A 15,383-nucleotide genomic window follows, 5' to 3' on the forward strand; every position below is an offset into this window, starting at 1 on the left:
GGCAACACTACGATATTTAGCAACAGGGAAAATGCAACTGTGCAATGCCGACGATTTAGGAATATCGCAACCATCAGTCAGCTGTGCCATAAACCAAACCATCAACGCGCTCTCTAGACCACATATCATCCAACAGTTTATCCGGTTTCCTTTGGACAATCAACAACTACACAGGATCAAAGCCAACTTCATGGCAATTGCAGGTATGCCCGGTGCGGTCGGTGCTATTGACGGGACGCACATAAAAATAATTGCGCCCTCAGAAGATGAGGACGTGTTCGTCAATAGAAAGAAAGTACATTCCATCAACACGCAGATTGTTTTCATTCATCATGATAGGGGGACTTGAACGGCGGTATGGGCTGTTATTGAAAGTGTTTAAGTGCTGGAAATATGCTCATTGGATAATAGTTTGCGGGGTGCTTTTAATTGCCTCCTTGATTTAATGCAATTTACGTATTTTTATTGTTTGCTCTCTCTCTTTAACGTGCATAAACAACGTCATTATCGTGGTCTGCACAAACTTTTCATCATGCGTGTATTCTGCTAACTGCACTGTCCATAACTATTTGATAGGAATACATTTCTAGCCTAGGCTATTTCCTTTTGTTTTAGTGGGCTCGTTTGTGGGATGTTGCGGATGAGTTTCACTGAGACCGCCTGCTCTGAACAACCAATCACCGTACTGACCGCTTCTAAACTCATGCACGAGAATCGACGTAATCCATAGCAACGGCGCGTCACTCTTAGTTCACTCTTAGTGATTTATCCTTAGTATGAGTAGGTCTCAGCGGCTTTGTGAATAACTTTTAAGAAAAAACTCCTACGTAAAATGTTTTAGCGCGAGTTAGGAGCACTCCTAGCGGTAAGATAAAATGCTTTGTGAATACGGCCCCAGATTTCCATAACCTAAATAAATAACCACGATGATTTACAGTAAGCAATCCACTGAGAGAACGGCTAAGAAGATCCTTATCTTGATCACCCAACCCATTGTTTTGGCAGGCTAAGGCCAACTTCACTGATTGACAGCGTAACACTGCTAACAAATACCTAAACAGCAAGGCAGAATTAGGCTGAGTAACATAAGCTTCATATTAAACCAACTAGTCATGGCCAGAAAGGAACCTTCATTATGTCTGACGGGAACACTGCAAGGTGACAGTATCAGCTTCAGTTTAGGTCTGGCGACACATTTGGATTTAGTATTAGCCTAACTTTGGGTCCTAATCTGGTCCGAGCACCAGAGAGAGAGAGAGAGAGAGAGAGAGAAAGTGATGGAGAGAGCATTCCAGAGAACAGAGGGTTCCTGTATTGTGCTGGCCTGAGGCCCGATGTGCCTGTCCTCACCTCTCTGCTCAACCAGCCCAGTGTGTGTACGTGTGTTAAAGTCAGCTTTGACCCCATCGCCATAGCAATGTGACCTCATACCTGTAGTAAATCCTATCTAAAGGTCAGTGCAAAAGCACCAGGGGGTTTACATACTATCTATAGGTATATTTGAACTATTGACATGAACCACATGCACTTGCAGCTAATTACTTAAAATGAGTTTCCAGCTGCTGTGCTGGTAGAGCAATATTAAGAAAAAAATGGAACTCCCTCTATAATTCAGTAAGGTTATTTATTAAGCTAGGCTAAAGTCAAGTCTTAACCTGTGAGTAACATATCAGCCCCTAATAGTTTTGCCGCTATTCAACATAAGAGAAACCCCACCCTTTTAGATTAAACTCTTCCCAGGCACAGTCCTCATGATATGGCATGCAGAAGCACTATACAACACTACACTGGAACAAATACACATTTTCCACAGAATAGACTTTGATGGGAAAATGTTAACACTTTCAGGCAAACAACAGCACAATGCTTAACAGGTTTGTCGTGTGACGAACCCGGGTTAAGAGATATTCTGGGAGTAGTTAGAGTTGAACGTTTTGAAAAGGGCAAGCCTCGGCTCATAGACAAGCTTACCTCCCTATTTCAGAGAAGCGTATGTTTTCTGATAACCAGTGGTCTAAAGTTGGTAAGTACATGCATTGAAATACTCTTAAGTACAATTTTGAGAGATTTGTACTTTACTGAAGTATTTACATTTTGTTCTACTTTGTACTTCTACTCCACTACAATTCAGAGTTAAAAAGTGTAATTTTCTAACACTTAAATCAGACTTTAGTTCCACCTGGAGTAAATTCACAAGCTACCCTGCAGTATACAAAGTCCTTCAAACTAGCTGCACCTTTACCAGCTTTGAGAACACTTTCATGATCAATCATTATAAAACATATCATATATATTATTCTGAAATGGACCAATCTGCACAATGACTACTTTTACTATTGTGATGCCAATACTTTTGTACTTTTTACTTAGGTAACATTTTGCATGCAGGACTTTTACTTTTAACAGAGTCTGTATTCACTCTGGTACTTTTACTTAAGTACAACATCTGAGTACTTCTCCCACCTCTGTTGATAACCAGAAAACATTTTATTATTTGTAGCTTCTGCTTGTCCTGGCACAGACTTTATACATCAGGCAGGAATTGGTTACTTTTTTCAAGAAAACTAGCATACCACGATAGCAACGTAACTGTAGTAGGTGTACAGAAAGTGTGGCGAAACGTAACGTTATGACAATTAACATTAGCCAAGGCTACGTTATTAAAATTGTCCGTTAACTTCACTTTAACCTAGGAAGGATAAACGCTGTTGTTATAATTCTGAAAAATTAAATGTAAAGTTATTTGGTATAACATTATAAATGAAGGTTACTTATTGTGTTTGACAGGGCGTTGTGGCTGCTAGTTAAGCGAGCAACGTAAAATGAGTGTTTTGGTTAGCCAGTTTCACTATCAGAGTACCCCAGAAGTAGCTGAGACATGGGCTAATAAAAAGCTTCATTTTCTGTAGAAATGTAGTTTATTTAGTTGGTACTATCCTTTGTCATCAGTTTAGAGACTAAACACTCTAAAAATAATAACTTTATTTAGTAAGTGGCTGGTTTATATTATTTAACTTTATCGTGCTAATGTTAGCAGCTAACTAGCTAGCCTGCTGCTTCCTGCAGCACCTGTTGATAACAAAGCCGCCTCAGACAGAAAACACTGCAATACTCACTGTGTTTCTGAGCCGTCCACGTTCTTCTTTAGCTGCTATATCCAAAGGGGAAGTCGTTAAAAATTGTTAGTTTTTATTGCAACCTTCGTTAGTTCGGGTTTTATTGTTCTGCACCACAGTTTCACTCTAACATACTGGTTGCTTGTTGTGCTGCAGCGATAGTACCTTCTCTCCTCCTTCTCACTGTCATTCCCAACTCCAAAAGGGGGAGGAGACAACATTCCAACTACGTAAAACAATGATGCTGATTGGACACAGCGATGAGAGGAATATTGTCTAAACCAATCAAACACGTTGCTACATTGGTGGGATATATCATGTGAAAACTACTTTGGAAATATTACTACTGATTATTTAGTATTAATAATTGACCAAGATTAACAACTAACGTGAGCATAAACCAACAAAAAAAGCAACTGAAATGAATAGCATGAATGAATAATGAATATTGCTTTTAGGTTACATTACATCTTTATGAATGTTTAATTGAGTATACCCTCATGCAAGGATATGTGCACAGTAGCCTACTGACTGCCGATAGATGTTTTGTTTGACCTAACTACTCCCTAATTTCATGAAAATGCATTTTACACAGCATTTACAACAAATACAAATGTATATATAGTTTTCAAAATGTCGGTATTCACTGGATCATATGTCCATGAGATTAGATCATAAAGTTGAGCTAACCTGAAATACTGATCTGCATATGAATACGTAATGATAACGAAACACTTAACCTAGGCTTTGTTGTTATGTCTGCAGAAGAATAGGCCATGGTATATTGAGTGTTTAGAGAAGGGAATCTACAGAATATACAATCAATGTTCAATTATTCAATATAGGTTGTTAGAGACATAAGTAGGGTGTAATGAACACGAAACCCATTTTTAAAGAGGACAGACATTGGCCTGTTCAAATACAACCTATGTTATGAATTTGGAAAGAGATTTACATTTCATTTTTAAATGAAGTGAAGATTATATTCACAGCAATTTACAAAATCAGAAAAAAAAATGAATGAATTACCAGCAAGTACACAAATGATTGAAAGAAAAACAAAGATTTCTTTCAAAATTGGTAATAAAAAAATTCCAAAGCAATAAATACCTATTTAATCTCATGGACTTTAGCTTGTTCTTTGATTTGAAAAAAAAAGTTTATTTATTTGGAGTGTTTTCATTTGAATGTGGGAACTACACTTCTAAATTGTTGCAAAATTATGAAAAAGACCAAAAACATATTGCAAATATATCATTCTACTCAATAATTGCGACCGTGTTTGTTTGTATGATGGAATCAAATCACAATCCTTTTTGGACCTTGTGTAGAAGGTTATATCCTAATTATCAGCAGTTAGTTAGAAACACAAAATGCCTATTAAAGATCTGAAATAACTGCAAAATAAACAAATATTTACACCTTGTATTAAAGCTTTTCCTCAACACTCAAAAAGAAAAAGACTTAAATATTTATTTTTGTAATAATAATAATAAGAAGAAGAAGAAGAAAAAAGACAACTTTCCCAGACAAGAGGTACAGAATAATCAGGATTATTTTTATTAATTCATCTTCAGTTTCAATAATATCATTACAGAAAAAAACATCCTCTTCATAATTTGTATACAGTAGTAATAGAATGCTGTGTCATTGCTTCAGTACAAGTGCTGGTCATAGTTTATAGAGTGTGCAGTGTGACACTGAGTTCAGTCCAGTGTTACCAATCACTCAGTACAAAGGCAGTTTAACAAAAACCTGCTTCTTCTTACTCAAATGAATCTTCTTACTCAAATGAATCTATCTGGGTTCGATTCATCCTCCTTGGGCAGGTGTCAGGACTTGTTCTGATGCTGCGTTCGTGTAATAATGGGTTTATTTTTAAATATCAGCTGCCGAAAAAACATAATATCAATTTAAAACTTCTTTTATTTAAATTTGATGTGGTCTACCACTGTATGAATTTGCAAAATAAGTCACCCTGTTCTTCCGTTTTTTCTTATACGACATGAACCCAGCATGAGCCACTGATTGACATATGGTGCATTTGAGGTAACTGGGAATTTTCTGATATCTGAGCTAGAGGAATAAATGAGAAGACAGTGTGATACCAGAGTCTGGACTTTGATTATTTATTTTTTTCGCACCACTTGTCACATAAAGAACTGTAACATTTAGTCAGATCAGAAGTCGTGCCCAGGTGCTGCCCCCCCGTCTCACGCCTGAAATGACACCTGCCTAAAGAGGAGGACACGCCCCCTTTTTATTGGCATGCAAGTGAGAGAAGGAGGGAAGAAAAAAAGGAAGATGAGATGTTAGGAAGGACAGGGGGGAGGGGTGGAGGAAGACTGCATCAGCCTATCAAGAGAGAGGGGTCAAAGCTCAGGAGTTCTCTATGGTGCTGCATTCAGTTCACACAGGAAATATAGAAGCTTCTGATCTTGACGTCATATCTTTTGGGGTTACTGAAGATCATCAGAGGCATCTAGGAAAACATCTTGGGTTGCGGTTTAATACACTCTTTCTCTTAGGAAGGTTCCTAATAACCCGGAAGAACCTCAGTGGCAGCAATGATAAGAGCCGTTTGAATTCTCTATAGCAAAGGAGCTTCAATGCTTCCCAAAATATATATTTTTAGCTTAGGATACGCTGAACAATCCTTTGCGAAATGAGAGAAAACTAACTCACAATTCCTTGTGGTTGCAACATTTACTGTAAGGTATGGCACCATTCGACCAATCAGAAACAACCAATATTGACCGACAAACACAGATCATTTAAGTTGTAAAATACCTATGTTTTTAAGTTTGTCAAGTTAAACTAAAAAGTGAGGGTTTTTTTTTTTTTTTTTTTTTTTAAATTGGAGTTTAAACGTTGTAATGAAGTGATATATTTCTCTTTCGGCCGCGTTTAAAAGCCTGCTTGAAAAAATATGATAAAAACGGTGAGGTATCTAGATGCGTTGCTAGTCCATATATAGAAACATTTTGTAGTTTTCCCACCCTCTTAGGAACATTGTCTTTTCCTTAACCCCATGAAAGATCAAAGAAAAGTGTTTAGGAAAGACATAGGACTAGCTTCTTTTTTTTTTAAATGTTTGACCACTTTAAGTGGAAAAATAAATTAAAATAAGTACCATCATTTTGTACTGTTATTCCAATATGACCTGAATGCAGCATTTTACCTTTGACCTTGTGTATTTGTGTTGCACTGATAGGAAGAATCAGGAGAGCTAGAGGAGTTAAGGTATGGTGCATAGGTGAATGCTTGGGACTCACAGTTTGCATATGATGCATTTGAACGGTCCTTGTTAATTGGTAAACCATTGAAGTGTTTGATCAGCAGGATACAGCAGCTAACTGGCTCAAGCTAATAGTAAACTTTGATTGTGGGCTAAATATCAAACATGTTTTCTTTATTTCTCAGTGATGCTCAGACTATGTACAGTATATTGAGAGACAGCGTTAAACTGTTTGGATTATTTTGACTTTAACGAGCACCTTAACACAGTTGTGGTAGGAAAAACACTAGTTGTGTAGTTTCCGAGCACCTGAACGCGACACCCTGCTTTCAGGTGATGTCGGGTCGGAGTTTTCTCTGAGTTGGGAAAACGGTCTATCACAACTCACTCAAGCAGCACTTTCACTCATGTTGTTGTGGTTTGAAAAAGATGGAGGCGGCTGATTGGCCAAACAGAAGCCAGCCTTTGAGACTAACCGGCACATATTCATTCATCTTTGGCTATACTTAAAAAGGACATATTTTTCTCTGTAGTCAACAAATCACATGAAAAGTCCCAAACCAGTTATAAATGAATCCTATGGTGGAATATCATGTGTGCATCAAACCCATAATATATTCTTCCTGCCATGGAGCTCCTTTTTGTCCAAAATCGACAAAAAACACATCGCTGAGTCACACTTTTGAACAAGTGAAGTCCATTTGTTTTCACCTTGAACACATGGTCTATGGTTCATTTTGACTCAATCACACAGATATGATACATATTTGAATTCTCCATGGCAAAAAAGAAGTCCCCAACATGTCATGTTTGCTCAAATTCTAGAGTAGCATGTAAATAACTATTATGGTACATTTTGTTTGTTTTATGAATTTTGACTTGTATGTGTAAAGTCTCTCAGAGCACCTTAAAAAGCAATCTATAAATATAACATTATTATTATTATTATAAGTGCCAAGCTGTTTTTGTAAATGCACTATTCTGTCCCTTTAAAAAAAAATTGTTATACATTTTGGTAAATACGACCAAAGTAAAATAACGAGAGTAATAAAAAAATATGAAGCGTTCTGCTCTCTCATCTGTGTTTATTAATATGAAGTTAAAGCCAGCAGCTGGTTAGCATTAGCTTAGCATAATGACTAGAAATATGACAATTCTGGTCATTTTGATGTGATTTGTTGATAATAGAAAAACATAGAATTTCACAACAATATCCTCCAATAGTTGTAGAGATGCAAATACCACAAAGTTTTTATATTTTTTACTGCAGTTTTGTGGTGTCAACTATGATGTTGTGTAAATCAAACACCACAAGTGGTAAGGTTAGACTAATACTTTATACTGTATGTGGCTCACCTGACCTATGACAGAAGATCAGTGAAGTCATATTTCTTTTTGATCGTTTCTGTGAGTCATGAAAAGTTTTAATGTCTCAGTATGATTAAAACAAAATTAAAAACAAGTTATCATTGTATTTGTTGGCAAAAATAATGTTATATATATATACTGTACTGGCACAAACTATATCAGCAGCTTCAAAAAAAGATGTCTTTATACGCTCATATTTCTGTCAATAGTGTAGGTCGGGGGAGGCGTAGTGATACTGCAGGGAGGGGGTTTCAATATGGTGTTCTAGAAAAGAAAAGAGGGTGAGAGAAAAGGAAAAGAAGGAGGTGGAGGAAGGAGTCTCTACGTCTCTATATCTACGAGGGAAAAATATCCAACGCACAAAGCAAATGAAAAGGAGAGAAGAGGGGATGATTACTACTAAGATGATAATATTCAATCAGAACCATGATAATAATAATAATAATAATAAATAGAATATTAATTAACAATATTAATAATCATTATCATCAGGATAATAATATTACAGAATAAATCTCGTATTTTATATATATATTTTTTCTCTCCATTGAACAGTGATCTCCTCAGAGCAGACCAATGAGGTTTCAGCCTCCGCTGGCTCCGATTGGCTGTTGCATATGACATCACAGCTAATGGCGACCAGGTAGACATGCATCACTTCCTGCCCCCGCCCGTTTCCTGTCCTGACAGGAAGTCCTGGCACTGCCATGGTAATCGGTAGCGAGTGACATAGAAGTCTGGGGAGGACATTTGCTGGCGTTACAGTTGGATGAACGTTCCTAACATGCTAATATAATGCTAGTATATCGTACCTGCATCATAGCCGTCCGATGACCATGACGTCGACGACCTCTCCCTTATGCAGCTCCACATACTGCTCTGTTTTGGGAGGTAACATCAGCAGACCGTTGGCGCTACGCATGGACATTAGCCTGCTGGATACCTGGTTGCCTGGAGACGGAGAGGAGGATTATATGTGAGACTGAATGTAGGAAAGAGTGGTGCAGGAATGAGTCATTTAACCTAGAAATTAGTTAGCACTTTCAGGTTCCCTTGTGTGTTGTGTTTTTGGTTGGATGCCTGCAATATGATCTGTGGTTAACACAAGCTGATGAGTTAGCCACCCTTAGCTTAGCGATGGTGACGTGAAGTCATGCCATTGTAAGGCAGTTAGCTTAGCCCAGGGATGGGCAACTTGGATGGTGGTGGGGGCCGGACACACACACACACACACACACACACACACACACACACACACACACACACACACACACACACACACACACACACACACACACACACACACACACACACACACACGCACACATTCACACTCTTACTCTCTCACACACAGACGCACACAGACACACACACACACACTCTCTCTATCTCTCGCACACGAACACACACACACACACACACACACACACACACACACACACACACACACACACACACACACACACACACACACACACACACACACACACACACACACACACACATTATTAACACACACACATTATTAACAAATATACTAAGTCTGACATCTTCATTGACATTTTACAATCTTTCAGGGAACACCCTCTAAGAAGCTCACTAAACAAATATCAGTTCACAGAAATGTTATTTAATGTTTACAAGTGGCATGTTTGTATTGAACAGGTTATTTAACAGTGGAATACAACTATTTTAAACTATTGGAAAGCACGAAAACTGAGAAAATGCGTCGTGCATTAGATTAAAAATTACATATGATATCGGTACGCAGCTCGCGAGTAAACTAGGAGATCTAGTGACGTATCAGACTTACAATAATTACAAATAGAGCAGAGGGAGAGTGTTTGGGGGATATAACAGATACATTGTTAGAAAAATTCCAGAGTAATGGCTATTTTATGATATCATTGATATTTTTGTGCTCCAAGTGGTGCAGTCGGTCAGGCGCGCGGGTACTTATAAGAGCAGGTAACCTGCCAGAGTGATGCCGAGGGTGTGAGTCAAGCCGTCACCTGAGAGTAGAACTTTAACCTGCATTCAAAAGGAATCATGATCTGGCTTACCACTTACTGAGGAAGCAGACCCGAAAGGTGTGTTTCAGTGGAGCATTTGAGGTCATTTCCATAATCCTCCAAGGGGGGGCCAGAATATTGATGATGCACACAAGCCATATGCATGGACATCACGGGGTAATATGGTCATATGCCTTTGTTATTGCTTTGGTCCACAAAACTCGGGGAGATTCAGAGAGAGAAGAAGAAAGAGCGCAGAGGTGTGAGGCGCGTAGCTAGCGGGGTCTCGAAGGCGCGGCTGTCTTGTAAACAGGAGATCCTGGGCCAAATTCCAGCGGTGGCCTCTGTTGTTACAGGAAGAAGGGTATCTCGTTGATTATCGCAGCCTCCGAATTAGGGGGTATAGGTTATGGTTGGGCGTACAAGCGTGAGAGTGAGGCGATTCCCCTCTAATACTTGACCGTGACAGGATGCAACATACAGATCAACATATTGTTATTGGACGTTATGAATACATTATTTCACAGCCTGAAAGAACAGGGCTAGAGATAAAAGAGAAAGAAGTGAGTTTCAAAGTAAGGAGGTAGTAATAGTACAAAAGGCGCTGTGGCTTAGTGGTAAAGGCCTGGTCTCCCGGTAACAGGCAGATCGTGGTTCAAATCCAGCAGGGTGCCTCTTTGATACAGAGATTATCTCCAAATTACAGGACTAGCCTAATCAAAAGTTAGTTCAATCCCACCACAAAAGTGGCCTTCTCATTGGTCTTTCAAACCAAAGTTACGTTTATATTCCAGAGTTACGTCACCCAACTCAAATCCAATTTCCTTTTTAGAAAAAACGGGCCAAAGCTGAGTGTGTTTGATCTGTACTTTTTCAATCTGCTATGCCACTGTTGTCTTCTTGCAACACAAATGATGCGAAGGAAGGNTTGTATTGAACAGGTTATTTAACAGTGGAATACAACTATTTTAAACTATTGGAAAGCACGAAAAATGTGTGTGCATCAAGATTAACCATTAAGATGACATAAACAGACATTAGTTGTCTAACTTGAACCTAAGACCCTTGTAGCCTGCCTCTGCTGACACACAATAAGGGGAGTGTTAACACAGACACCTGTCAACTCTGTGCTGTTCCTCAGCGCCACTCCCCCTCCCTCCCGCTGAAATTATGAATGAAAAGTGTATAGTAATCATAGATAACACAGAAGGGTCCGTGACAATTTGTTTTCATTTGATTTCAAATAAACAAAGTCTTGGCTTTCAGAGTATTAAACTTGTTTCGCCAAATTCAGATGATAAATACAGCTTTTAAGCTTGTAACGGCATAATTACAAACGGTAACTTGACGTCACAGCAGGCATAACAACAGCCGGTGTTCCTTGTGAGTGTTTCCCCGGGAAACAAACACAATACACAACGCGTCACAGATTATTTCGCGGTATTTGGCTGCCGAACGAAATCATGTACGCAGCTCGCGACGTAAAAAATAAATTAATAAAATAAATTTTATTATTTTTAATTAATTACGTTGTTTATAAATTAATCTGAGGGCCCCCGGACCACCATTTGCCCATCCTTGGTTCAGCCTATAGCTGTTAGCTTCTACTTATGGTGATTGCATTAACTCTCCATAAACCATAAAAGTGGTGTTAACGATGTTATGAAGGAATTATCCTGTTGAACAAAAAGTGTAGGTATCATAAATGTGTTTACCACAGAGTTTATTTTCTGCAATATTCCAAAATCCAGAGAGAAAGGGAAAATACCATTGCTTTTGGACGAGGGAGGTCTTCCGATGCTAACTTAGGGTCGGCTAACATCCTATTAGGGCTGGGTGATATATAAAATATAAATATTTTTTTAACCAAATACGTCGCTATCGCCATGATATTGTAAGACATTTACACTTTCAGTAATGTTCTTATAAAGGCTAAGTGGCGAAAGGAAAAACAGGAAACGGGTAAAACAGTCTGGTAAAATCGCAAAATGATATCGCTCTGCTGTAATGCAATGTAATGTAAAACACATTTACGCAATCTTACTATCTCTGAACTCTAAGACAATATCGAGTCTCAAAGTATTAAGAAATGTATATATTGGCCAGCCCTTAGAAGGATATGTATCATAAAATGATACACATCCCACAGTGTTGGGTTTGGTACACCTGATGATATGGCTGTGTGTATATGTGTGCATATGGGTATCTGCGTGAGTGTGTCCTTTGCCCACCTGTGCTCTGTGCCCAGGGTAGGGGCTCCTGGTGGTGCCAGGTCAGAATACAGCGGTGGTACTCTGGTCTGGGATCCAGCTTCACATCACAGGAGAGCTGAAATACACAAACATAATGTTAACATATTTCATACAGATTTGATGTGGACCAAGAGCACAAATGAGGGTTTGAATCAAATGAAAACATTGTTGTCCAACAACAGTGCTTGCAAGTGTATCACATTGTATACATTTTGTAGGTTACTGTTAAAGGCTTTGGCTGGCTAGCGTTGGCCAATGGGTTCCGAGATGCATTTTCATTTTGGACAGAAGGTTTTCAGAGACTGAATGTCACATAATAAGGTGATAAGCATTTATGAAACTTTCGAATACTGACTATACTTCGGCTTTAAAAAGTGCAATTACTAAACTGTGCAATAATCACACCACTATGGACATCATTACTGTATTGCACTGTATATTTGGCACAATACTTTGATTTTCAGCATTAATATAATTATTCTTATTAATACAGTGTTTCCGCCAGACCAGGGCTGAGAGGGCGTCCACCCCGAGAGCGGGGGGTTTGAATTTTGACTTGTGCCGTCCCTTATAGATACTGTCTTTTTACGTTAGTGAGCTGGATCATTTGGCTCGGCTCTCTTAAAGCGCCGGCTGTTTCGGCTCCCAAACGGCTCTTCATGTTACCACAGTTTACCACGGAGCCTCAGTTTCGCCGCTGCGCTCTGGTGCTCACAGCTCACGCACGTGCTCCACTAAAACCCCCCCCGCTCATCGCGTCCAAATCGCGCACGTTCCGTGTTGTCCTGTAGCAGGCACCGTCGATGTCGGGGAAACGATCTTCAATACTCCGAAAAGAATCCCACCATACTCCTTTGCCCCTCCAACAGAGGGATGTCCTTGTCCTGTTTCCTTTTCAAGTGATAAAAACTCTCGATCTTCTCTCGAATTATTAATATTTTCGGACGCCCTCGGCTCACGTTCAGGGCGTCCCGAGCTGAATAAGGCCGTCAAATGACGGCAAGACGCCCCCCTGGCGGAAACGCTACACTCTTATTTATATTAATATAATTAAGAGTGTGTGTGTGTGTCATGTGTGAGTGTGAGTGTGAGTGTGTGTGTGTGTGTGCATTACCCTAGCTTTAATTATTGTAGGTCTAGGATCCAGAATGCCTTGCATCTTCCTCAGAGCAGGAATCACAAACAGGTTACATGTCACCACTGCAGACACTGGGTTACCTGCAAAACAACAACACTGTGTTACTAAGGCAACTGTACACAGGAAAAACATGCAAACTACAATCATCAGTCGAACGTTGATACCATTTATATTGGGGCTTAAACAATAGTGTCCATCAAAGTATTATAATAATATCTACTCAATAAAAATGTTAGAACTGTATAATGGTTTGAGTGAACTGCTGATACCTCTTTAAACTAGTGGTACATAAAGACACATCCCTGTGTGTGTATTGTACTTGTACTCACTTTAGTAAATGTGTATTATGGTCATAACTAACACAGTGGACCTTGTACAGGACAGTAACATACTTGTCGACGATTTTCAGAAAACTGCCAGTTGTCATTTGTGCAACACATCAGAGGAAGCATAAGCAAATCAGATCTCGTTGGGGGTGCATCTTATTTGCAAAGATATACAGTATGTAGGCAAATCACATTATTGCCAAACCATTGCGAAAAAGAGGCTGTGGACTACTATGGGCTTCAGTTTTCTCATCTAAAAGCTCAAATGGGTCTATTTGACTACACATGAAATACAGTGCCACACGATGAGTCTTACATTAAGTGAGACAGGGCTAACTGTACATTGCACATTAAATGCCAAGTTTGATCGTTTTAAATAAAAGAAATGTGGCACGCTCCCTTATTGCGGACACAACATGCCTTCCTTTAACAACCTTTAAATACATTATGGCAACAAAAGAGTTGTACAGAGGAACAAAGTATAAGGCTCAACTTTGTTTAACGGGAACGAGCTATCCTAGTCTTAGTTCAAGCAGTGGTGCAAGAAGTATTCTGATCCTTTACCGAGTAGAGGTACTAATACAACACTGTAAAAGTACTCTCCTGGATTGAAAATGTTACATCAGTAATTGTAAGTATAATCAGAAAAATGTTATTGTATTAAAGTACTCAATGCACAAAAAACAATATGTTTTTTGTATTAACTGTTTTTTACAGATCATATTTTATCAAATCTTTGTATGCAAACATCTTAATTTGCAAAGTCCATTCTCATTAAAGCTGTCATAGTATTTTTGACTTCTCAAAATGATCAATGACGCTGTAAATAAATAGTGGAGTAGAAGTCAAATGTTGCAGGAAATAAAGTACAATGGGGCAAAAAAAGTATTTAGTCAGCCACCAATTGTGCAAGTTCTGTAATTTCCATACTAGGTATACCTCAACTATGAGAGAAAAAATGAGAAGAAAAAAAATCCAGAAAATCACATTGTTGCTGGTATTTTGGCCCATTCCTCCATGCAGATCTCCTCTAGAGCAGTGATGTTTTGGGGCTGTCGCTGGGCAACATGGACTTTCAACTCCCTCCAAAGATTTTCTATGGGGTTGAGATCTGGAGACTGGCTAGGCCACTCCAGGACCTTGAAATGCTTCTTACGAAGCCACTCCTTCGTTGCCCGGGCGGTGTGTTTGGGATCATTGTCATGCTGAAAGACCCAGCCACGTTTCATCTTCAATGCCCTTGCTGATGGAAGGAGGTTGTCACTCAAAATCTCACGATACATGGCCCCATTCATTCTTTCCTTTACACGGATCAGTCGCCCTGCTCCCTTTGCAGAAAAACAGCCCCAAAGCATGATGTTTCCACCCCCATGTTTCACAGTAGGTATGGTGTTCCTTGGATGCAACTCAGCATTCTTTCTCCTCCAAACACATCTAGTTGAGTTTTTACCAAAAAGTTATATTTTGGTTTCATCTGACCATATGACATTCTCCCAATCCTCTTCTGGATCATCTAAATGCTCTCTAGCAAACTTCAGACGGGCCTGGACATGTACTGGCTTAAGCAGGGGGACACGTCTGGCACTGCAGGATTTGAGTCCCTGGCGGCGTAGTGTGTTACTGATGGTATTGTTACTTTGGTCCCAGCTCTCTGCAGGTCATTGACTAGGTCGGTCCCCCCGTGTGGTTCTGGGATTTTTGCTCACCGCTCTTGTGATCATTTTGACCCCACGGGGTGAGATCTTGCGTGGAGCCCCAGATCGAGGGAGATTATCAGTGGTCTTGTATGTCTTCCATTTTCTAATAATTGCTCCCACAGTTGATTTCTTCACACCAAGCTGCTTACCTATTGCAGATTCAATCTTCCCAGCCTGGTGCAGGTCTGCAATTTAGTTTCTGGTGTCCTTTGACAGCTCTTTGGTCTTGGCCATAG

General features: G+C 39.4%; 1 long non-coding RNA gene across 1 annotated transcript; it reads right to left on the reverse strand.

Moving 5' to 3' along the window:
* Window positions 1-4,653: 4,653 nt before the first annotated feature.
* On the reverse strand, window positions 4,654-13,235 carry LOC104952448 (uncharacterized). The gene is made up of 4 exons (XR_799112.1): window positions 13,101-13,235; window positions 11,966-12,062; window positions 8,535-8,673; window positions 4,654-8,459 (listed from the first exon to the last, which is right to left on the reverse strand). It is a non-coding gene; the product is annotated as an uncharacterized lncRNA (long non-coding RNA).
* Window positions 13,236-15,383: the final 2,148 nt, after the last annotated feature.

Source organism: Notothenia coriiceps, unplaced genomic scaffold (assembly GCF_000735185.1).
Source record: "Notothenia coriiceps isolate Sejong01 unplaced genomic scaffold, NC01 NC01_scaffold00020049, whole genome shotgun sequence".
NCBI lineage: Eukaryota > Metazoa > Chordata > Actinopteri > Perciformes > Nototheniidae > Notothenia > Notothenia coriiceps.